We start from the raw sequence: 24,960 nt of genomic DNA on the forward strand, positions 1-24,960 counted from the left end.
TTACAATAAAAACAAAGCTTCTTTGGGGGCAGCCCGGGTGGCTCAGCGGTTTAGCGCCGCCTACAGCCCAGGGTGTGATCCTGGAGTCTGGGGATGGAGTCCCACGTCAGGCTCACTGCATGGAGCCTGCTTCTCCCTATGCCTGTGTCTCTGTCTCTGCCTGTCTCTCGATTAAATAAATAAAACCTTAAAAAAAAAAAAAAGCTTCTTTGGAAAACTTCAAGAAGACAAGGTTGTCTTTTTTATCTGTTAATCCTAGTAAGAATTGCTAAAGAAGAAGAAGAACAAGAAAGAAGAAGAAGAAAACAGAAGAAAGAAAGAAAGAAAGAAAGAAAGAAAGAAAGAAAGAAGAAAGAGAAAGAAGAAAGAAAGAAAGAAAGAAAGAAAGAAAGAAAGAAAGAAAGAAAGAAAGAAAAAGAAAAAGATCCTTAAAAAAAAAAATCTTGTTAAAAAAATTATGTGGGATACCTGGGTGGCTCAGCGGTTGAGCATCTGCCTTCAGCCCAGGGCATGATCCTGGAGTCCCAGGATCGAGTCCCATATCGGGCTCCCTGCATGGAGCCTGCTTCTCCCTCTGCCTATGTCTCTGCCTCTGTCTCTGTGTGTCTCTCATGAATAAATCAATAAAAATCTTAAAAATTATGTGTATTTGTTTAAAAATAGACTACAGGAATTAACCTCAAAATGATACCATATTTCTACTTGGGTTGGCGACATTATAGGTTATTTTTAAACAATTTTTTCCCTTTGCTTTTCTGCATTTAATAAAATTTCTACAATAAGCATTACTTTTAAAATAAACTTCAAATTTTAGATTACTTAATTTTATTTAAATTATAGAAGATCTTGAAGAGTTAAGAACTAAGCAAAGATGTTTTTTGTATGTGGTACTTATAAATCATGTCAAAGCTCTAACAAAGAACCACAAAATGCCTGTTACTAAATCATGTTCTTTAATAAATCTAATTCTAAATTACTGTGAGGGAGATATTTGCTTCCAGAAAGAATTTTTAAGTTTGTTTCTTTTTTTTTTTTTTTCCTTTTTTCCTGGTTGCCCTGCAGTCTTCTGTTTTCCTACATGAATCTTCTCTTGAGCAATGAAGGAAAATACTGTAGTTCAGTGAGAAAACATATGTTAAATTGTTTGCTTCCATTTAAGAGGAATTTATAGGGACACCTGGGTGGCGCAGTCAGGTAAGTGACCCACTCTTGATTTCAGTCCAGATCATGATCTCAGAGTCCTGAGATTGAGCCCTGCATGGAGCTCTGCATTGGGCTTCCTGCTCAGTGGGGAGTCTGCTCAAGATTCTCTTTCTCCCTCCTCCTCTGCCCCTCCCCACTCTCCAAAAAGCAAATAAATAAATCTTTTAAAAGGATCTTATATCCTGAATTCCAACCAGCCATGATAGATAGGCCTAAAAATTGCTTGATCTTTTGCAAGACAATTATTTTTAAAATTCATTTTGTCACAGTGGAATCTGTTTAGTTAGGTTAAAAACACTACTGACTCATTTTTAAATTCAATTTTAGAAAAGATTGTAAAATCATAGACTTGACCTTTTCTTGTGTTTGACTTAGAGGGGAGGTCTCTGCGGGTTGTAGGCCTAGATCAAATAAGACAGAGGCAGGTCCAGGGGCCTCCAGGACAGAAAGCACCTGGGCCACCGAGGCAGCTTGTGGGAAAGCTAGCCCAGGGTGGTGGAAGGAGACCCAAACAAAGGAACTGCTGTGCATTTCAAACATGCACTCCCACAAGAGGATAGGAACTCCAAGTTCAATGAACACTCTCAAGGGTAAGGGGTAGGGGTTAAATGAGACAGGTGAGACATGTTTTTATGTCCATGACAAAAAATAAAAAGAGTTTAATGTTATACTGTAGCTAGGTTAATTTCTGCCAACACTAACCTATACAGTAGCTTTGCCTAAACACAGAATGTCTAAGGAGATATTTCACGGAGATTTCAGGGAGATATTTCTGGCAACCGCATATGAGATGATCTGTTGCCCCCACAATGAGATGCTCATTGTTTGAAAATAAGTCCATTAACATGCTTAAAAATCATTCAGGAGCAGGAGCCATACATATATTTATCATTATTGGTCATTTGAAATTTAAGCATAGGGATCCAGCTGGCAACCATCTGGTGTATAAAATTGAAGACTGAAGGGAAAAAAATCAAGTAAAAGTCACAGAAAAAATATAATTTAGTCTCCATATGTCTTTAATACATATTAAGTTTGTGAGTTAGTTGTTAGTGAAATGAGACAGATGTTCCATAATAGCAGAAACATATGTGGAATTTAACACAAAGGTAAGTTGAAATTTTACTCAAAAGCATATGTTGAAGGACAAAATGAAGAAAGTAACAATATCATAATTGACTGACAAATATACTAGGGAATATAGGCTAGGCTGTAGTAACAAATGACTCTGAAATACATCATGGCTCATATGCAGTAGAAGCTTTTTCTCAATTTTAAGGCAATTAGGACAGGTTAATAGATATTTCCTTAAGCAGTGATTCAGCGTCCTCAGCCATGTTGTGGCTCCTTTATGTCATAGAGCCCATGGATTAATTTCAAGGACACACAGGCCTCCGGATCCATGAGTAGAATTCAGAGCTGTCAGTATACTTGTATGGGGAAAATTACATCCCTTTTAACTCTGAACCAGAATTTATCATTTCTTTTAGTTATGAATGTAGGCCAAAACCTCAGAAGTATTAGCAGAACTTGTAACTTTGTGGCGAATAGAAATCACAGATATTTTTTGTTGTCAAGCTTCCAGATGATTGCTGTCACCTTGAATGCAGACTTTTGAAAGACTCTGAGCCAGAATCACCCAGCTAAGCTGCTTCTGACCCACAGAAACCAGGAGATAATATATGTTTTAAGAGTTAAGTTTTGGGGTAATTTCTTCTGTAGCACGAGATTATAAAGATACCCATATATTATCATATTACTAATTTTATAAATATTTTGAAAATTGTGTTCAATGTAGTTTATTTACTTTATAATTATACTATTTTATTGTATGTATTTTTAAAAACATGCTTGATGCAATGGTGGCTGGAGATGTAGTCCTTGGTGAACAATATTTGCTAGCCATTGTTCCATACAGGGGGAGGATATATTTTAATAGATAGTACAAATGCCCAAATATTAAGAAAAGCAGTAAAAACAATACTGCTAGAATAAAGTCTCTTAAAGCTAATTTGAAAAATAAACACAAATGAAAGAAGCAGCTGGTAATGACAAACCATATTCTGTGAATTGATTTTTATTCCAAGCGATAAGACATCTATAGATCTGAAGATGTAGAGAACTAATTTGAGTCCAGCATCTAGATCGGAAAATCAGAAGTGAAATCTTTCTTTGGTTGTCCTTAAAATAAATTTTGCAGGTCATGAAACATAGAGTTTTAATTTTTCTGAAAAATTCAGTAAATATTTGCTGAGAGCCTACCATGTAACAGAGACTATAGTAAGAACTGGGGGAAATGAGTTTGCCAAAAGTAAGACCTCTGCTCCCAGAGCTAATGCTGAGGGAAATGGCTTAGCCAAACTAAATCTATACCGTGTTCTCTGCGGAGTACTGGGGCATACATAACCACGGGGTGCTGACAGCAGAATTATTCACAATTATTTATTGCAACATGCCTTGGGCCAAAAACATGATATTAAATTGGAATGTCAGGCTCCAATTGTTAAACAGAGTAAGATTTCTTTGGGATCATTTATGGGGCCCCTGCCGGGATCCCTGAATCCAGAGTAAAACCATCCTTCAACATTCACAGAAAGCTTTCAAAAAAGTTTCCAGTCCTCTGCTGATGGGGGAGTGGCGAGGAAGAATTCTTACAGGTCCACCATAAGGTCCCATACTTGTAGTATCCTGTGAAAAATCAGTTATCCTGTGTTCCAGTATTTGTAAGCTGATGGATGACTCATGACTCCTGGAGAAAAGTCAGGACACAGGAAAACGGCTGGCATTAGCTCGTCATGCATCTTATTTAAGAAGATTAGGCAAGCCTATTTGTCCCTTGGACTGTGTCAGCCCCATACTCAGTTACATTTGATATGCAGGTAAGCAGAGTGAAGGTTGGTTCTCAGGCCCATGTGAACCTGAGGCTACAGGGATCCCTGGGTGGCGCAGTGATTTGGCGCCTGCCTTTGGCCCAGGGTGCGATCCTGGAGACCCGGGATCGAATCCCACATCAGGCTCCCGGTGCATGGAGCCTGCTTCTCCCTCTGCCTGTGTCTCTGCCTCTCTCTCTCTGTGTGTGTGACTATCATAAATAAATAAAGGAAAAAAAAATATTGAACCTGAGGCTACACATTCCAAAGCAGACAATAATTTGTATGACCATCAGTCACAAGCAGAGGCCCCGCTGGAAGTTCCTTCGTAAAGTAGCACCTCTCTCCCCACTACACTCTCCTTCTGATCACCTGTCACTTTGTTATTTCTCCCCCTCAACAGCTCAGACTTTCTAGTGCCATGTCTTCTCTCCCTAGTTAGCCAAGAGGATTATGCAAGAATTATATTCAGCTTTATAATGTTGAATATTCATTCGTCATTCAATATTTATTGATAAACTGTTCCTTGGGTGAAGTATATTCTTAAATAAATGATGGGAAATGAATTATTAGACTGCTAACTCTGGGAAACGAACTTGGGGTGGTAGAAGGGGAGGAGGGCGGGGGGTGGGAGTGAATGGGTGACGGGCACTGGGGGTTATTCTGTATGTTGGTAAATTGAACACCAATAAAAAAATTAAAAAAAAAAAAAGGAAATGAATTATCTCATTTAACCGAAGTAACTTCACATCAACAAACTTCTACAGTCCATATTTCATTGAATCATCACTCTTTGTCATTGCATATATCAAAAAAAATAAGGGGGTGAATGATTATCTCAGTCTAATTAAAGAAACATTTGATTTTTTTTTTAAGATTTTTTATTTATTTATTCATAGAGACACAGAGAGAGAATGAGAGGCAGAGACACAGGCAGAGGTAGAAGCAGGCTCCATGCAAAGAGCCCGACGTGGGACTCGATCCAGAGTCTCCAGGATCACGCCCTGGGCTGCAGGCGGCACTAAACCACTACACCACCGGGGCTGCCCGAAACATTTGATTTTTAAGAGCTCTTCGAAAGGATCTGACTCATAGAAAGATACTAATACTGGCATCCTGCCAGTTGATAGTATTTTGCTTCTGTGATAGGTAACCTATACCCTCCCTTCAATTAATAGTTTAAAGCCATGCTCCTCAAGTCTGGTGTCAACACTCTGGTAAGTTGCATTCAGAATGTAACTTTCTTATCACTAACGTCATGATATGACCTGAGATATTCCTTCCTCCTTCTACCAGAGAAATGTGTCACCGTTCATGTCAGGTGATTCTAATAGAGCAAATGGTCCAGGGACCACCAGCAGCCGACTCACCTGGTGACTTCTTTTTGAAATTCAAATTCTTGGGTGCCTGGCTGCTAAGTGGTTGAGCATCTGCCTTTGGTTTAGAGGTGATTGGGGTCTTGGGATGGAGTCCCACATAGGGCTCCCCACAGGGAGCCTGCTTCTCCCTCTGCCTGTGTCTGCTTCTCTTTCTCTGTGTCTCAGGAATAAATAAAATCTTTAAAAAAAGAAAAAAAGAAATGCAAATTCTCAAGTCCCACTACAGAACTACTGAATCAGAAACTCTGGGATGAGGCTCAGCAAGCCATGGTTCAACAAACCCTCCAGGTGATTGTAATGTACTTTCAGATTTGAGAACATTGTGATAGATTCATTCCCAGTTGATCAAATGATCCTTGTACTGTAAATAAGCTCAGGAAAAAATAAAATGCTCCCTAACACAATGGGCTAGTGCTATTATTTCAAAGGTAGAATAAAAGTCATGTTAATAGGAGAAATATAACAAGTCTGGAGAATGGAGGAGGCAGAGGCAGTTGTATGTTCCCCTAAGAAACTTGAGACAGGGAGGGAGGATTGGCTGTAGCCCTCACTGGTGTAAAGATTGAACTAAAACCTGTGCCATTTGTCCCCTGCAACATCTGCATGGGACCGGAGCTCTCCCCTCTTTCTTTCAGAGCCAGAGAAACATGGAAAAAGGGAATTCAGTCTCAGCATCTATCAAGGTTTACAGTTAATGGCATAAGAAGAAATCTAAGTTCTCCGGTAAGTGCGGGCAGAGGGAGGGGGTGAGTATAGCAGATAGCAGAGCATGAGAAGGAGTTATAAGCAAAGGTGGGGTGAGAATGGGGACGGGTTGGCAGTAAAAGGCTTCTGAAGCAAATTAGGAATTCCTCAAAGATCTGAGGGATTTTTAACTATCTGTAAAGTCACAGATTCCAGTTCATTCTAATTAAATTACTTTAGGAATGATTTTACAGTAGAGACAAACTACTTAGAATGCCATTATAGTTCATTGTGAGAAGACAGGTGAGATTGTACTCCCTCTGGGAAGACAGTTCCAATTTCTGATCATAGGCAGGGCTTTCTCACTTTCACACTCCAAGCTGAAAATTCAGCAGCTAATAACCCAAAGGGCCAATAGACTGTTGCCCCTGACTGACCATTGTGACCAGCAATGTCTCTTTGTTTTCTGTGAAGAAAATGGAATAAATGGAGCGCTACCCCCAAGATCCTTGTGCAGCTGACTACTCACTTGTCCTGCTGTCTCAGAACACAGCCTCTCCCTCTACAGAGAGCAGTGTGCTCCAGAAGCCAGTAACAGCCCAACATGGGACTGGGTACCCTGGAAAGGGGGTATGTTCTTCTTCTCAGATCAGTCTTACTTAGGCCTAGAATAAAGTGAAAGATAATGGCAATGCCAAAAATAATAATAATAATAATAATAATAATAATATTCATACACAAGTCTTTTTTTTTAGTTCAGTTAGCCAATATATAGTTGGCTTATCATTAGTTTCAGATGTAGAATTCATCTGAAATGAATTCTTCATCAAGAATCCATCAGTTGTGTATAACACCCAGTGCTCATTACATCACGTGCCCTTCTTTTTTTTTTAAGATTTATTTTTATTTATTTATGATAGACATAGAGAGAGAGAGAGAGAGGCAAAGACACAGGCAGAGGGAGAAACAGGCTCCATGCAGGGAGCCTGACACGGGACTCGATCCTGGGACCCCAGGATCGCGCCCCGGGCCAAAGGCAGGCCCGAAACCGCTGAGGCACCCAGGGATCCCCTCATGTGCCCTTCTTAATGCCCATCACCCAGTTACCCCATCCCCCTACCCACCTTCCCGCCTGCAATCCTCAGTTTGTTTCCTAGAATTAAGAGTCTCTCATGATTTGTCTCCCTCTCTGATAACTTCCCAGTTTTCCCTCCCTTCCTCTATGATCCCCTGCATTGTTTCTTATATTCTACGTATGAGTGAAACCATGATAATTGTCTTTCTCTGACTTATTTTGTTCAGTATAATACACTGCAGTTCCATCCATGTCGATGTATATGGTAGGTATTCATCTTTTCTGATGGTTGAGTAATATTCCATTGTACATATTCATAGAGAAGTCTAATTCTAGACTAGATGTTCCTTAAACCAGGAGTGGGCCAGCTGAGGCTCATAGGCCAAATTGAACCCTCATTCTGTTCTATAATAGCAGAGCCGAGTAGTTGCAATAAAGAATATACAGCCCATCTTAGGCCTAAAATATTTACTATGTAGCCCTTTCCAGAAAGAATTTGCTGACTCTGCCTTAGATTCAATTCTAACTCTTGGGTGTAGGAAGTCACCACAGTTCTGCACTCAGAAGGCTTACTCAATGCAAGAACCTTAGTTACCCTTACTGATGTTTACCTACTAGGTGATCCCTACATTTTTTACCAAAATAGAATAGCTGCCTCTCCTTGCCCATTTTTCTCTTTTCTTTGCTTCTCTTCAAAATTACATTTGATGTTCAGTTTCCAAAATAAAGGTTTTTGCTACTTCTTTGTCTCTTTCCAATAGTGACTCTGCCTTCTGTTTGGCAGCTTTTTTCCCATCAATTGATGGTTTCTTACAATGGGTACTAAGTGCTCATCTTTGTGTCCACTTCTGGATAACCCTCTCATTTTCCTTATCTCCAGCCACTGACAATCAAAATATTTTTAAAAGCAGTGGCCTGTGGCACCAACTAACCACACTATGGATCTGAACATCCTCCAGTCCTCCACTTTGAAACCAAAGCTATGGATCAGCCTACTTGACATAAGCATAACTGTATCCCTGTGTGCCCAAACACACATTTACATGTAGTCTGCTTTCTTTTTTTTTTCTTTTTTTGAGGCCAAACTTTTCCAGTCAATATGAAGTATGCCTTATTACTCCACATATTTGAGGGCTTAAATTCTTATTAGCTGGAAAATGCTAGAAACTCTGAAAATACTGTATTGTAGCCATTTATTTCGTTTATTATGGACACTCAAGCTAGCAGGATAAATAAATAGGATTCATACCTCCTGTGTGTTTTTCACATACGTTTTTGATGTTCCTACTATGTATCAGATATTCAAAATGTTTGACGAATAATTTTTAAGAAGGCATGCCTTTTTAGAATGACCCTTTGTATAGGTAACATAGTAAGATGATGTTGTAGAAAGTTCCAGATCATTGCTTTCCTAGAGGATTTCAGATCCAAGAGAACTATTTCTATACTTTCTTGCTTATGCAATAAGCCTATAGCTCTCCACCAAAAATATGAAAATACTTTGTACTTTGCTAAAATGTAATGTAATAGATTCTTCAGAGGCCATTTTTGCCTCTAGTCAAATTCTTTCTAAGTAAAGTCATTATGAAATGGCAGATTCATTTATCCTTTCTACATCAAGATCTGTAGTACAAAAAGAAAATCTATATCATATTGGTGATATAAGAAAATGTCTTTTTGCTTAGGAAATGCATTCCAAAAGATTTAGGGATAAAGAAGTAGGATATCTGCAATGCACTCCCCTATGGGTAGAATAGCACTGTTCAACAGAAATATAATTTCAGCATGTAACTAATATTTTTAAATTATCAATGAAAGATTTTATATTCTTTTTTTCCCCACACTTAGTCTTTGAAATACGGTGTATATTTTATGCTTACAGCACATCTCAATTTGGGAGCTAAGTTTTTGACAGAAATACTCAGTCTTTATTTAGATGTCATAAAATTAACATATTGAAAAAGTAGATTCTCATAACCAAATAGTTCAAACATAAAATTTTCTCCAACAACTGAATCAATTGGCACTTTAAAAATTTATATTTAAGTTAAACTCAATTAAAAATTCAATTTCTTGGTGACACTAGCCATATTTTAAGAGCTCAATAGCCTGAAGTGGCTTGCAAAAAATAAAAAAGGAAGAAAATGATCAACTCAATGTAACAGTTGTAAAATGTTGTTGAGTTGTTGAATCTTAAAGATTCAAAAGTCCTTTGTGCAATCATTTAAACTTTACTATTACTTAAGATTTATTTCAAAACTTAAAAAAAAATTTATATCCACTATACAAATTATTGATTCTTGGGATGCCTGGGTGGCTCAGTGGTTGAGCGTCTGCCTTTGGCTCAGGGCGTGATCCCGGCCCCAGGATCGAGTCCCACATCAGGCTCCCTGCAAAGAGCCTGTTTCTCCTTCTGCCTGTATCTCTGCCTCTTTCTCTGTGTCTCTCATGAATAAATAAATAAAATCTTTGAAAAGAACAAAAAAACATAATTGATTGATTCTCCCCCAAAACAAATATGTTCAATCAGGATTTTTGAAAGTAAGTTATATGGGCTATTTTACAAATAGAATTTTATAAGCAGTTCTTATCTTTCTGGTCCAAATTATATAGTAATTCTGAAGCACCTCAAATCCTGGGCACCCTGCAAAGGTTTCATGCAGACTCTACTAATTTATCAGGATACCTTTTATTACAGGTAACAGAAAAACAAAACTAGCCTAAATAGAAAGGTAACCTGTTGGCTCACGTATTTGAGAATACTTGGTTAGTTCCCAGGACTGAAGAGAAATCTCTGAAGAACACATATTCAATACCACGGGAGTTGACCTTTACCTGTCTGTGTATTTCTCATTTCTGCATGTTGTCATTCTGCAGATAGGCTGACTTTGAGATGTAGAGAAGATGACTATTGACAACCCCAGATTCATAACTTGTCAACTGAGCAAACCAGCTGTTTCTTCCTCCCAAGTTTATAGAAAAATACCAGGGAAAGATTCTGATTGGTCCAAATTAAGTCACATGCCTACTCATGGACAAATTAATGTGGGATCTATCATTGACCCGGCTGAAGTCACATGCTCACCTGATGGTCAGGGTGTCTGACAAGGGAGATAGTATATTTAGTAAATTGAAATTGAGATTGCTCACAGAATTATCCTGCTATCTCATTTCAAAGTCTTCAGCAGCTCCTGTGATCTTTTTCAGGAATATACCTCCATATTCAGCCCATTCCTGTGTCCTCTATGTCCTCAGTTTAACAGAGTTTGTCTTAGCAAAGAAAGAAAATATAGCATAATAGTTTCCAGTGTTCACTCTACAACCAGCGTACTAAGATTTCAACTCATGCTCCATCAGTTAATGATGGTGTGATCTTGAGTAAGCTACTTAAACTTTTGAGGCTTCAGTTTCCTCATCCATAAAATGGGGAAACACAACACTACTCTCAAGAGCCAGAAGTACATTAACCCATTCAGTTCTCACAGTTAACACAATGAAGAGAGAGAAGAGAAAAATTTGAGTAGCCGCTCAAACTAATGTCATTCCTAGGGAAATTCTGACTATCTAGCCATTGTGACATGCCTATCCCTGGGAGGGGACTGTGGGGACATCTTGAATGACACTTTTGCCACATGAAGAGTGGGGGTGGGAAAGCATGCTGGGAAGACAACACCTGTACTCTATAATGCTGCCAACAATTAAGAGAAAAATACTAAGAAAGGGGTTCTACTTTTCACCAGTCAATTGTGAGCCAAAGAGTTTGGATTAACCCTTCCATTAATGATAACTAAAATATTGGATGAATACTTTCTTTTTTTTTTTTTTTTTTTTTGCTTAAGGCACTGAAGAAGTAAAAAGATAAGAAGGGCTGTTTGGCCAAGATCTGGAGAAGATGATGGACAAGGAAATAGCCAGACATTGTTACCTGAATAATTTTACCTGAGGGGTATTTGTGGAATCTGAAGGAGGTGGCTAAGATGCTGAAAGGTGCTTTTGACAGCCTCTCAGGGAAAGTGATTAGAGTCAAGAGTTCGCCCAGAAGGACAGGCCTTACTTTGGGTTGGGAACCAAGAAGCCTTTACCAACCACTAAGCATGAATCAGAAGTAGATTGGCCCTGGGACTACAGCTCAGCTTGAAGCATCATTCTTTTATTGAATGAAGGAAGTAACCAAAATGGGCTAGCTTCTCCAAGTATTTCACAGGTCTGGTCCCCTAAGACTTTTGATAGAAGCAAACAAATCTTCTGGCAAGGAAGATATTGTACTAAGTCTCAGATTGTTTTTGCTAACAATTTTACATACATAGTGTCTGACATTCAATCTCAAACAGCTAGGCATATGAGAAACAAAACAACATAAGAAAGCCAGCAAAAAGAGAGGGGGGTGGGGGAGAGAAATTCAGAGACAGAATGGCTTCTATGTGTTCTGGATACTGAAGTTATCATGCAGATATTTTATTTATTCCAGTCAGGGTGATAAAAGGCAAAATTGAAAATTTTGGCAGAAATTTGGAATCAATGGTAAGATATAAATAAATAAAATCTCTTTAAAAATAAAAAAATAATGAAAAATTAAAGAAAACCCCACTAAGACACACCTATAATCAAACTGCTAAAAAACAAACAAACAAACAAACAAAGGGAAATCTTGAAAGCAGAGGGGGGAAAAGATACATTACCTCAAGAGAAATAATCATATAAATAACAGCTAACTTCTCTTCAAAACCAATCGAAAGCAGAAGACAAAATGGTAAATACAAGGTCAGAAGGTAAATTTAGGTGTAGCTTTATTAAATACTCCCAAATCCCCACAAGAGGACTGTACAGATGTGAAGCCCTCTCAGCAACTTTAGAGTGTGTATTTCCCCAAAGTTTGCTGCAAGAGTATATCGTTACACTGTTTGCAATCTGATGAGTGAGAAAGTATTTTTCAATGTGTTTTTAATTTGACTTCTTTTGTTATGAGCAAGGTCAAACATCCTTTTACATGTTTAAGGGTCATTTTTTGTGTGGGCTGTTATTTTTTTAAGTTTTATTTTAATTCCAGTGTAGCTAATACCCAGTGTTATATTAGTTTCAGGTGTACAATATAGTGATTCAACAGTTCCATACATTACTCAGTGCTCATTATGGTAATGTATTCTTTAATCCTCACCACCTGTTTCACCCATCCCCTCACCCACATTCCCTCTGGTAACCATCAGTTTGTTCTCTGTAGTTAAGTCTGTTTTTGGTTTTGTTTGTTTTTGGTTTGTCTCTTTTTTTCTTTGTTTGCTTTTGTTTCTTAAATTCCATGAGCGAAATCATATAGTATTTGTCTTTCTCTGACTGATGTATTTCACTTAGTATAATACTCTGGATCCAACTATGATATTGCAAATGGCAAGATGTCATTCTTTTTTATGGTTGAGTCATATTCCTGTATACTCATATTTTCTTTATTGATCCACCTATTGATAGACACTTGGGCTACTTCCATAATTTGGCTATCGTAAATAAGGCTGCAATAAACATAAGGCTGCATGGATCTTTTCACATTACTGTTTTAGTTTTCTTTGGGTAAATACTCAGTAGTAGAATTACTGGATCATATGGTAATTCTAATTTTTAATTTTTTGAGGAATCCGCATACTATTTTCTACAGTGGCTGCACCAGTTTGCATTCCCATCAACAGTGCATGTAGGTGCCTTTTTCTCCACATCCTTGCCAACATTTGTTTTTGCCTGTGTTTTTTATTTTAGCCATTTGACAGGTGTGAGGTGATATCCCACACTAATTTTGATTTTGATTTCCCAGATGATGAGTGATATTGAGCACCTTTTCATGTGTCTGTTAGCTATGTCCTTTTTGGTTAAATGTCTATTCATGTCTTCTACCAATTTTTAATTGGATTGTTTTTCTTTTGGTGTTAAGCTGTATATGTTCTTTATGTATTTTGGATTCTAACCCTTTATTGGGTATGTCATTTGCAAATATCTTATATCTAGTAGGTTATCTATAGTGTTGTTGATTATTTCCTTTATTACATAGAAGCTTTTAATTTTCATGTAGTCCCAATAGTTTATTTTTGCTCTTGTTTTTCTTGCCTCAAGAAACATATCTAGGAAAGATATTGCTACAGCCAATATCAGAGAAATTACTGCCTGTGCTCTTTTCTAGGATTTTTATGGTTTTAAGTCTCACATTTATATTCTTAATCCATTTTGAGTTTATTTTTAATTTTTTTTTATTTTTATTTATTTATGATAGTCACAGAGAGAGAGAGAGAGAGAGAGAGAGGCAGAGACATAGGCAGAGGGAGAAGCAGGCTCCATGCACCGGGAGCCTGATGTGGGATTCGATCCCGGGTCTCCAGGATCGCGCCCTGGGCCAAAGGCAGGCGCCAAACTGTTGCGCCACCCAGGGATCCCTTGAGTTTATTTTTATGTATGATGTAAAAAAAAAAATAGTCCTGCTTCATTCTCTTGAATGTAGCTGTCCAGTTTTCCCAATACCATTTGTTGAAGAAACTGTCTTTTTTCCCATTTCATATTCTGGCCTCCTTTGTTAAATATTAATTGACTATTAAAGTGTGGGTTCATTGAAAGAACTCAAATACAAATGCTAACCTTACACAGAAAGGAGCTAGAGAAAAAAAACAGCAGATTGACCCCACGCCCAGCAGAAGAAGAGAGTTAATTAAAACTCGAGCAGAACTCAACGAAATCGAGACCAGAAGAACTGTGGAACAGATCAACAGAACCAGGAGTTGGTTCTTTGAAAGAATTAATAAGATAGATAAACCATTAGCCAACCTTATTAAAAAGAAGAGAGAGGAGACTCAAATTAATAAAATCATGAATGAGAAAGGAGAGATCACTACCAACACCAAGGAAATACAAACGATTTTAAAAACATATTATGAACAAAAAAAAAAAAACATATTATGAACAGCTATACGCCAATAAATTAGGCAATCTAGAAGAAATGGACGCATTCCTGGAAAGACACAAACTACCAAAACTGGAACAGGAAGAAATAGAAAACCTGAACAGGCCAATAACCAGGGAGGAAATTGAAGCAGTCATCAAAAACCTCCTAAGACACAAGAGTCCAAGGCCAGATGGCTTCCCAGGGGAATTCTATCAAACGTTTAAAGAAGAAACCAAAGCTATTGGGAAGATAGAAAGAGATGGAGTACTTCCAAATTCATTCTATGAGGCCAGCATCACCTTAATTCCAAAACCAGACAAAGACCCCACCAAAAAGGAGAATTACAGACCAATATCCCTGATGAACATGGATGCAAAAATTCTCAACAAGATACTAGCCAATGGGATCCAACAGTACATTAAGAAAATTATTCACCATGACCAAGTAGGATTTATCCCCGGGACACAAGGCTGGTTCAACACTCGTAAAACAATCAATGTGATTCATCATATCAGCAAGAGAAAAAACAAGAACCATATGATCCTCTCATTAGATGCAGAGAAAGCATTTGACAAAATACAGCATCCATTCCTGATCAAAACTCTTCAGAGTGTAGGGATAGAGGGAACTTTCCTCGACTTCTTAAAAGCCATCTACGAAAAGCCCACAGCAAATATCATTCTCAATGGGGAAGCACTGGGAGCCTTTCCCCTAAGATCAGGAACAAGACAGGGATGTCCACTCTCACCACTGCTATTCAACATAGTACTGGAAGTCCTAGCCTTAGCAATCAGACAACAAAAAGACATTAAAGGCATTCAAATTGGCAAAGAAGAAGTCAAACTCTCCCTCTTCGCCAATGACATGATACTCTACATAGAAAACCCAAAAGCCTCCGCCCCAAGATTGCTAGAACTCATACAGCAATTTGGTAGCGTGGCAGGATACAAAATCAATGCCCAGAAATCAGTGGCATTTCTATACACTAACAATGAGACTGAAGAAAGAGAAATTAAGGAGTCAATCCCATTTACAATTGCACCCAAAAGCATAAGATACCTAGGAATAAACCTCACCAAAGAGGTAAAGGATCTATACCCTAAAAACTATAGAACACTTCTGAAAGAAATTGAGGAGGACACAAAGAGATGGAAAAATATTCCATGCTCATGGATTGGCAGAATTAATATTGTGAAAATGTCAATGTTACCCAGGGCAATTTACACGTTTAATGCAATCCCTATCAAAATACCATGGACTTTCTTCAGAGAGTTAGAACAAATTATTTTAAGATATGTGTGGAAGCAGAAAAGACCCCGAATAGCCAGGGGAATTTTAAAAAAGAAAACCATATCTGGGGGCATCACAATGCCAGATTTCAGGTTGTACTACAAAGCTGTGGTCATCAAGACAGTGTGGTACTGGCACAAAAACAGACACATAGATCAATGGAACAGAATAGAGAACCCAGAAGTGGACCCTGAACTTTATGGCCAACTAATATTCGATAAAGGAGGAAAGACTATCCATTGGAAGAAAGACAGTCTCTTCAATAAATGGTGCTGGGAAAATTGGACATCCACATGCAGAAGAATGAAACTAGACCACTCTCTTTCACCATACACAAAGATAAACTCAAAATGGATGAAAGATCTAAATGTGAGACAAGATTCCGTCAAAATCCTAGAGAACACAGGCAACGCCCTTTTTGAACTCGGCCACAGTAACTTCTTGCAAGATACATCCACGAAGGCAAAAGAAACAAAAGCAAAAATGAACTATTGGTACTTCATCAAGATAAGAAGCTTTTGCACAGCAAAGGATACAGTCAACAAAACTAAAAGACAACCTACAGAATGGGGGAAGATATTTGCAAATGAGGTGTCAGATAAAGGGCTAGTTTCCAAGATCTATAAAGAACTTCTTAAACTCAACACCAAAGAAACAAACAATCCAACCATGAAATGGGCAAAAGACATGAAGAGAAATCTCACAGAGGAAGACATAGACATGGCCAACATGCACATGAGAAAATGCTCTGCATCACTTGCCATCAGGGAAATACAAATCAAAACCACAATGAGATACCACCTCACACCAGTGAGAATGGGGCAAATTAACAAGGCAGGAAACAACAAATGTTGGAGAGGATGTGGAGAAAGGGGAACTCTCTTGCACTGTTGGTGGGAATGTGAACTGGTGCAGCCACTCTGGAAAACTGTGTGGAGGTTCCTCAAAGAGTTAAAAATAGACCTGCCCTATGACCCAGCAATTGCACTGTTGGGGATTTACCCCAAAGATTCAGATGCAATGAAACACCGGGACACCTGCACCCCGATGTTTATAGCAGCAATGTCCACAATAGCCAAACTGTGGAAGGAGCCTCGGTGTCCATCGAAAGATAAATGGATAAAGAAGATGTGGTTTATGTATACAATGGAATATTACTCAGCCATTAGAAACGACAAATACCCACCATTTGCTTCAACGTGGATGGAACTGGAGGGTATTATGCTGAGTGAAGTAAGTCAATCAGAGAAGGACAAACAGTGCATGTTCTCATTCATTTGGGGAATATAAATAATAGTGAAAGGGAATATAAGGGAAGGGGGAAGAAATGTGTGGGAAATATCAGAAAGGGAGACAGAACATAAAGACTCCTAACTCTGGGAAACGAACTAGGGATGGTGGAAGGGGAGGAGGGCGGGGGTAGGGGTGAGTGGGTGACGGGCACTGAAGGGGACACTCGACGGGATGAGCACTGGGTGTTATTCTGTATGTTGGTAAATTGAACACCAATAAAAATTATTTTATTAAAAAAATAAATTAAGTGTGGGTTCATTTCTGGACTCTCCATTTTGTTCTACTGATCTATGTGTCTGTTTTTATGCCAGTACTATACTCTTTTGATTATTAGAGCTTTGTAATGTATCTTGAAATCTGGGATTGTGATACCTCCAGGGTTTTTGTTTTTCCAAGATTGCTTTAGTTATTCAGGGTCTTTGGGGTTCCATACAAATTTTAGGATTGTTCCTTCTACTTCTTAAAAAATGGTGTTAGTATTTTGATAAAGGTGGCATTAAATCTGTAGATTCTTTTGGGCTCTACAGACATTTTAATAGTATTCTTCCAATTTATGGAATATTTTTCCATTTGTTTGTGTCATTTTCAATTTCTTTCATCAGTGTTAAAAGTATAGGTCTTTTGCCTCCATGGTTAAGATTATTCCTAGGTGTTTTATTATTTTTGGTGCAATTATAAATGGGATTGTTTTCTTAATTTCTCTGTTACTTCGTTATTAGTGTATAGAAATGCAATAGATTTCTGTATATTCATTTTGTATCTTGCAACTTTACTGAATTAAGTTATCAATATTAGTAGTTTTCTGGTGGAGTCTTTAGGGTTTTATATATATTGTATCATGTCAACTGCAAATAGTGAAGGTTTTACTTCTTCCTTACATATCTGTATGCCTTCTCTTTCTTTTTCTTGTCTGATTGCTGTGGCTAGGACTTCCAGTACTATGTTGAATAAAAGTGGTAAGAGTGGACATCTTTGTTCCTGATCTTAAGAGAAAAGCTTACGGTTGTTTACCATTGAATATAATGCTAACTGTGGGTTTTTTAATACATGGCCTTTTTTATGTTGAGGTATGTTCTCTCTAAACCTACATCTTTGAGGGGTTTTATCATGAATGGATGTTTTACTTCATTAAATGCTTTTTCTGCATCTATTGAAATGATCATATGATTTTTATCCTTTCTCTTGCTGATGTGATATATCATACTACTTGATTTTGAATATTGAACTACACTTGTATCCCAGGACTAAATCCCACTTGATTGTGGGAGTGGTTTTTTAAATGTATTGTTGGATTTGGTTTGCTAATGTTTCATTGAGGATTTTTGTGTCTATGTTCATCAGAGTTATTGGCCTGTAGTTCTCTCTCTCTCTCTCTCTCTTTTTTTTTTTTTTTTGTAGTGTCTTCATCTGGTTTTGGTATCAAGAAAATGCTGGCCTCACAGAATGAATTTGGAAGCTTTCCTTCCTCTTCTATTTTTTGTAATAATTTGAGAAGAATAGATCTTAACTCTTCTTTAAATATTTCATAGAATTCACCTGTGAAGCCATCTAGTACTGGACTTTCTTTTGGGGGGAGCATTTTGATTATTGATTCAATATCCATGCTGGTAATTGGTTTGTTCAAATTTTCTATTTATTCCTAATTCAGTCTTTGGAGATTATATATTTCTAAGAATTTATCCATTTCTTCTAAGTTGTAGAATTTGTTGGCATTTTTTTTTCATAATATTCTCTTCCAATCCTTTGTATTTCTGTGGTGTTGATTGTTATTTCTCCTCTTTGATTTCTGATTTTGTTTATTTGAGTCTTCTCTCTCTGTCTTTTTTAAGGTTTTATTTTTAAGTAATCTCTACACCCAATGTGGGGCTTGAAGTTACAGCCTCTAGATCAAGAGTCACATGCTCTACTGACTGAGCAAGCCAGGCACTTCTCTCTCTCTCTTTTGATAAGTCTGGCTAATATTTTTCAATTTTGTTGATCTTTTCAAAGAAATAGCCCCTAGTTTCTTTGATCTGTTCTGTTGTTTTGTTTTGTTTTGTTTTGTTTCTATTTATTTATTTCTGCTCTGATCTTTATTTCCATCCTTCTATGATTTGGGGTTTTGTTTGTTCTCTTTCTAGCTCCCCTAGGTGTAAGGTTAATTTTTTATTTGAAATTTTTCTTGCTTCTTGAGGTAGTTAAGGGTCACTATTTTGTCTCTTTTTTTATGAATTTTAAAAATTCTAATATCTGTCACTCAAGTCTTTTTCTCCTCTCTTAAAAAATTTATATTAAGCATATTGGACCTTTAACTATGATATGTATTACAAATATTTCGTCCCAGCTTACCAGCCTGACTTTGACTTTGATTATGGTATTTTTGTCATGAAAACGGTTTTGATTTTTATATAATGAAATGTGTCAGTTTTTCTTTTGCTGCAATCTGGACTTCAGTCATAGTTAGAAAGTCTTCTCACCCAAGATAAAGATAATTTCACTCAAGTTTCCCTCCTGTACTTGTATAGTTTTATCATTCACATTTAGGTCACTGATCCATTTGGAGTTTATTCCTATATATGGTGTGACATAAAAAATCTAATTTTATTTTTTTCCAAATGGCCAACCAGTTGTCCTAGCACCATTTATTAAAATTCCATCTTACTCCCAGTAACTTGAAATGTCACATTTATTATATATTGAAGTTTCATATTCACACAAACTTGGATCTATTTCTAGACTTTTTCTACTTCTACTATTTCTATTGAATTCTATATACAGGTATGCCTGTATATTCACATGTGTACTACAGTTTTAATTCTAGAGTCTTTATAATATGTTTTGAATATGGAGGGCTAGGGGGCTACTCCTCTATCATAAATGTTTTTGTTTTAGTATTTCTCTGACTGTTCTTATTTTGGTTTTCCATATGATGTTAACTATCAACTTGCCTAGCTTCATGAAAATGCTAGAATTTATTAGGATGGGGACTGAGTTAAATTTATAAAAAAGTTTAGGGAGAACTGACATCTTTATGATGGGAGTTATCCTATCCCAATATGAGATATGTCCTTTTATCAAAATTACTTTTGAGGCACCTAGGTGGCTCAGTTGGTTAAGCTTCTGCCTTTGGCTCAGGCCATGATCCTGGGGTCCTGGAATTAAGCCCCACATCTGGCTCCCTGCTCAGTGGGGAGCCTGCTTCTCCCTCTCCCTCCAGGTGCCTTTCCCTTGCTTGTGCTCTCTCTCTCTGTCAAATAAATAAATAAAATATTTTTTAAATAAATAAAATATTTTTTAAAGATTAGTTTTGTCTGTTGTAGAAGAGTTTTAAAATTTTTCTCAGGTAGATATGTACATTTATGGTTAAATGTATCCCTATTATTTTATCTTTTTTGCTATTGTAATTAGGATTTTTCTCTCATTATATTTCTAGTTGGTTACTATTTGTATATATGAATGCTATTGATTTCCACATGTTACCTTTATATCCTGCTACTCTACTTAATTGCTTGAGTTAATATTATCATTTATTCTCTAGGGTTTTCATCTATCAAGAGCAAACAACCATTCTTGTGGAAATTGTCAAGTTGAATACAAAATTTATATGAAAATGCAGGAAACCTAGAAGAGCAAAAACCAAAAGGGAAACATGTGGTGGACTTATCCTACCTGATTCCAAGTTTCCCTGCAAACCACAGTAATTATGATACTGTGCCTTGGTGTGAGGATACACGAAGAGATGGAACAAAATAGCCTAGAGATGGACCCATACAGATATGGTCAATTGATTTTCTTTCTTTCTTTTTAAAGATTTTATTTATTTACTTATTCATGAGAGACACCCAGAGAGAGGCAGAGACATAAGCAGAGGAAGAAGAGCGCTCCCTGCGGGGAACTTGATGTGCAACTCTATCCCAGGACCCCGGGATCACACACTGAGCCAAAGACAGACACTCAATCACTGAGCCACCCAGGTGCCGCTGGTCAACTGATTTTCAACAAAGTTACCAAGATGACTAAATGAAGAAAAGGAAGTCTTTTTGAATAAGTACTGCTAAACAAGTGGATACACATTTGGGGGGAAAAAAAACTTACCTTGATTATTATTACTGTCTGACCTTTACTGAACTTCTGTAGTCATAGTTTTATTTTTTTAATATTTTATTTATTTATTCATGAGAGACAGAGAGAGAGAGAGAGGCAGAGACACAGGCAGAGGGAGAAGCAGGCTCCATGCAAGGAGCCGGATGTGGGACTCGATTCCGGGTCCCCAGGATCACACCCTGGGCTGCAGGTGGCGCTAAACCACTGCGCCACCGGGGCTGCCCTAGTCATAGTTTTATTGTCTGAAAAAAAAAAAAAAAATCATTCTATAGGTCCACAACTCCTTATTTGTGATTACAAAGTCCAAAATTGAAAACCACTCATTTCTTTCTAAACTTTTTGGTGCCAAAATCCAACCTCACCTAATTTACATGGCCACAAACCTAATCTGAAATGACTTGACACTATATATGTAGCCTCTATGTAATCTACTATATTCATATACTAAATTGCAAATGTATACATTTATTTCATTACAAGTTATTACTCAGACCCTGCTGATTGTGTTCCATTCTACATAGTACCTACAATATATTACTTTACCAAAATCCAAAATGTTCTGATTTCAGGCATACATATGAATGGGATAATACATATAAAGAGGTTAGTATATTGTTTGGCACAGAGTTACTCCTCGGTATATTTTACCTACTACTCCTACTGCTGCTGCTGCTACTATAACCATCACCACCACTGTTATTATTACTATTGTGAATTGTAGGAGTAGCTGTAAAGGTGATTAAACATTTAAAAGGAATTAATAAAAAAATAATGAGAGAGGTTTATTTTTGTTTTTTTGTTTTGTTTTGTTTTGTTTTTAATGAGAGAGGTTTAAAGGAGTGTTCAGTGTCTGTAAGTGAGTCCACTCGCTTTGGCATCCCCAGAGAGGTGGCATTGGTGGTTCAACAGAGATCCTCATGAGGAAAACATGAAACAAAGCCCAGTGCCCCTGAGCAAACACCTGTGTCCTAGCAAACCCAGCCGGAGATTCTCTGTGCACTGCTTATTCTGTTTTATTTTGCAATTATTATTATTTTTTGCACTGCTCATTTTAGAGAGTCTGAAGAGATCAGAAGAGGTGGCCAGTTTCCTGATACAGTACAGTCAGGAAAAGGTTGTTACCGTTGAAAAAGCATTTACTTTTCAAGGAGAGAAGGAAGGGAAAGAGCAGAGAAAAATAAATACAGGAGAAAGACTAGGGAAGTGAAGGAGAAAAGCGAGTGCCCAAGAGGACAGCTCTTTTCCAGAAACACCTTCTTTTCTTGGGCCATTGCTAAGAGTGAGTCATGACCAATGATTATAATTATGGGAACGTCAAGGTCCAATGAAAAACTTTAAGAAATGGGATGTCTGGGTGGCTCAGGAGTTGAGTGTTTGGCTCAGGGCATGATCCCGAACTCCTGGGATTGAGTCCCACATTGGGTTTCCTGCATAGAGCCTGCTTCTCCCTCTGCCTATGTCTCTGCCTCTCTCTCTCTTTCTCTCTCTCTCTGTCTCTCATGAATAAATAGATAATTCTTAAAAAAAAAAAAAAAAACTTTAAGAAAAAGTAAACCGTAACAAAACTGTTAAAGTTACTGTTAAAGTAAAACTGTTAAAAAAAAAAACTGTTAAAGTTACTGAACACTAGAAAAAGTAGGTGCCTTGTATTTTGCAGAGTTTAGTGAACTAAATAAACTCGGTTAGCCATAGTGTGATTACAATTCTATTTTAAAAGGATGTCTGAAAAAAAAAATAAAAGGATGTCTGAAAGTAGGTAGGAGGGAGAAAAAATCTCTTTGTTCTGAGTAATAAGGGCCCTGATAAAGGAATCCTCCAGGTTCAGGACAGATGGCATAAGACAGAAATAGGCTTAGACACACAGCAGAGGATCAGAGAAGAAAAGATGCAGACCAGCAGGAATGAATGTGTCAATTGTCTTCACTGGGGCTCCCTGCGTTCATCACCCCCTTCTGTGACTCACCCTACAGCCTTTGCAGTTAGTTGTCTTAGGGACTAAATGTTTGTGTCCTCTCTCTCCCACCAGATTCACATATTGAAGCTCAAACCCTGATGGTATTTGGAGAGGCCTGAGGCAGATAGATAATTAGGGTTAGATGAGGTCATGAGAATGAAGCATGTGAGGCAATTAGTTAGGAAGAGAGCACTCACCAGGAACTGAGTCTCTGGCCACCTAGGACTGCTCAGCCTCTAGAACCCTGGAAAGATAAACTTGCAGTAGTTTAAGCCATCCACCCTCCCAGCATTTTGTTACAGCAGCTAGAGCAGACTGAGACAGTGCGGACCAAAGCACTCACATCTGTTTACTCATTCCCGGAGGTGGGATCAGTCATTTCAGATTAATTCTATTGTCACTAGTCCGAAACTAAAGACCCTTCCCCGTATTTTAAAACTTGTATGAATTGAGTGATCCCTGAGTATTACAACCCGGTGAGATCAAGCCCAGGGAGATCAAACCAGGGAAGCAGCACCCCTTACATGATGCTGCCTGGAGGATTATTTCTGCCTGGGAGTGCTACAAATTAAACAACTGAATGAGGATATAATAGCTACAGATAGGCTGACTTTTCTACACATTGCAAATTATTAACGGATGTCGCGAAGGCAGAAACCGATTAGGCTGAAATCTTCCTAGTGGCTCGCTGCCTCCACCTTCTGGTGATTTGGAGACATAGCAGGGCGGTGGATTAGGGTTTTTTCCCCTTAATAATTCCTTATCACCATTCTTACTACTGAAAATTAATGTCAGCATAAAAACAACCAAAATCTTACCATGTCATGATATTGTATTTGAAAACTTTAAAAAATTCCACACTCTTTTTAATGTCATTTTTTTAATATCTAGGAAAACAGATAATTGGGTATATTGTCTCTTTCTCTGCTCACACAGCCTGTTTGGTTCAGAATTTTTTTTTTTTTTTTAGATTTTATTTATTTATTCATGAGAGACACACAGAGAGAGGCAGATACATAGGCAGAGGGATAAACAGGCTCCATGCAGGAAGCCCAATGTGGGACTCCATCCCAGAACTCCGGGATTATGCCCTGAGTCAAAGGCAGATGCTCAACCACTGAGCCACTCAGGTGTCCCCAGATTTTTTTTTTTATTAAGTGAGCTTTATGCCTAACGTAGGGCTTGAACTCATGACCCCGAAATCAAGATTTGCATGCTCTACTGACTGAGCCACCAGGCACCCCTAGAATAGATATTTTGTGATCAGCAGTCTATTCCATTTTAAAGTAAAGATCAAGTCAAAAAGCATCTTCTTTCTCACACACAGGACTCACTATTATAGATCATTATGAGTTCAAGGCCTATGTCTTGCAAATATATTTAAAATAATGTAGCATCCAATCATGATGAAACCTTTAGTAGGCAATAGGAGAAAACTTCCTTTATGTGATAAAATCTATTTTAAAAAGCCTACAGCAAACATCATTCTTAACTGTGACATGAAAGTTTTTGCTTTGTGTCCTGAACAAGCTGCCACCTAAGGCTAATCCTATTCCACCTTGTACTGGAGGTTTTTGCCAATGCATATGGCAAGAAAAAGGACAAAAAAGTCATATGCATTGAGAAGGAATAAATAAAAGTTGTTCCTCACAAATTATCTGACTGTATACATAAGAAAAAATTAAGTTACAGATAAATTATTAGACTACTAAGATAGTTTACTAACAGTGCTAATGTGAGATAAATTTTTAAAAATCAGTTGTATGTCTGAATAATCGTTAGAATAGAAAATCTTAATCCATTTACAGCACTATCAAAAGACTAGATATTATAAATGGATCAGTTCTCTTCAAATGTATCTCCAGGGGATCCCTGGGTGGCGCAGCGGTTTGGCGCCTGCCTTTGGCCCAGGGCACAATCCTGGAGACCCGGGATCAAATCCCACGTCGGGCTCCCGGTGCATGGAGCCTGCTTCTCCCTCTGCCTGCGTCTCTGCCTCTCTCTCTCTCCTCTCTGTGCATTCTCATGAATAAATAAATAAAATCTTAAAAACAAACAAACAAATGTATCTCCAGATTAAGTGCAAAACTCAAAAGTCCTACAGATTTTTGAAATGAAATCAGTTCTGAAGTTTCTATGGAAATACAGAGGTCTGAGATCCACTTGATGAAAAAGGAGGACTCACTTCACCTGAATATTGTTATATCAGGTGGTTT

General features: G+C 37.7%; 1 long non-coding RNA gene across 16 annotated transcripts in view; it reads left to right on the top strand.

Moving 5' to 3' along the window:
- Nucleotides 1-20,949, top strand: part of LOC106558576 — a 29,144-nt gene extending 8,195 nt beyond the window's left edge. For 2 of the 16 annotated variants that reach the window (XR_005353561.1, XR_005353549.1), the window contains 6 exons: nt 1,063-1,194; nt 2,782-2,896; nt 3,922-4,082; nt 6,088-6,175; nt 6,611-6,766; nt 20,225-20,949. This is a non-coding gene — a long non-coding RNA (uncharacterized LOC106558576). Of the gene's footprint in view, nt 1-259; nt 321-1,062; nt 1,195-2,781; nt 2,897-3,921; nt 4,083-4,972; nt 5,015-6,087; nt 6,176-6,610; nt 6,767-11,050; nt 11,416-12,285; nt 12,344-20,224 lie in introns of those variants that run through there. The other 14 variants (XR_005353554.1, XR_005353555.1, XR_005353558.1 and 11 more) reach the window with 14 other exon arrangements.
- Nucleotides 20,950-24,960: the final 4,011 nt, after the last annotated feature.

The sequence above is a fragment of the Canis lupus genome, chromosome 1 (genome assembly GCF_011100685.1).
Source record: "Canis lupus familiaris isolate Mischka breed German Shepherd chromosome 1, alternate assembly UU_Cfam_GSD_1.0, whole genome shotgun sequence".
In the NCBI taxonomy this organism is placed as follows: Eukaryota; Metazoa; Chordata; class Mammalia; order Carnivora; family Canidae; genus Canis; species Canis lupus.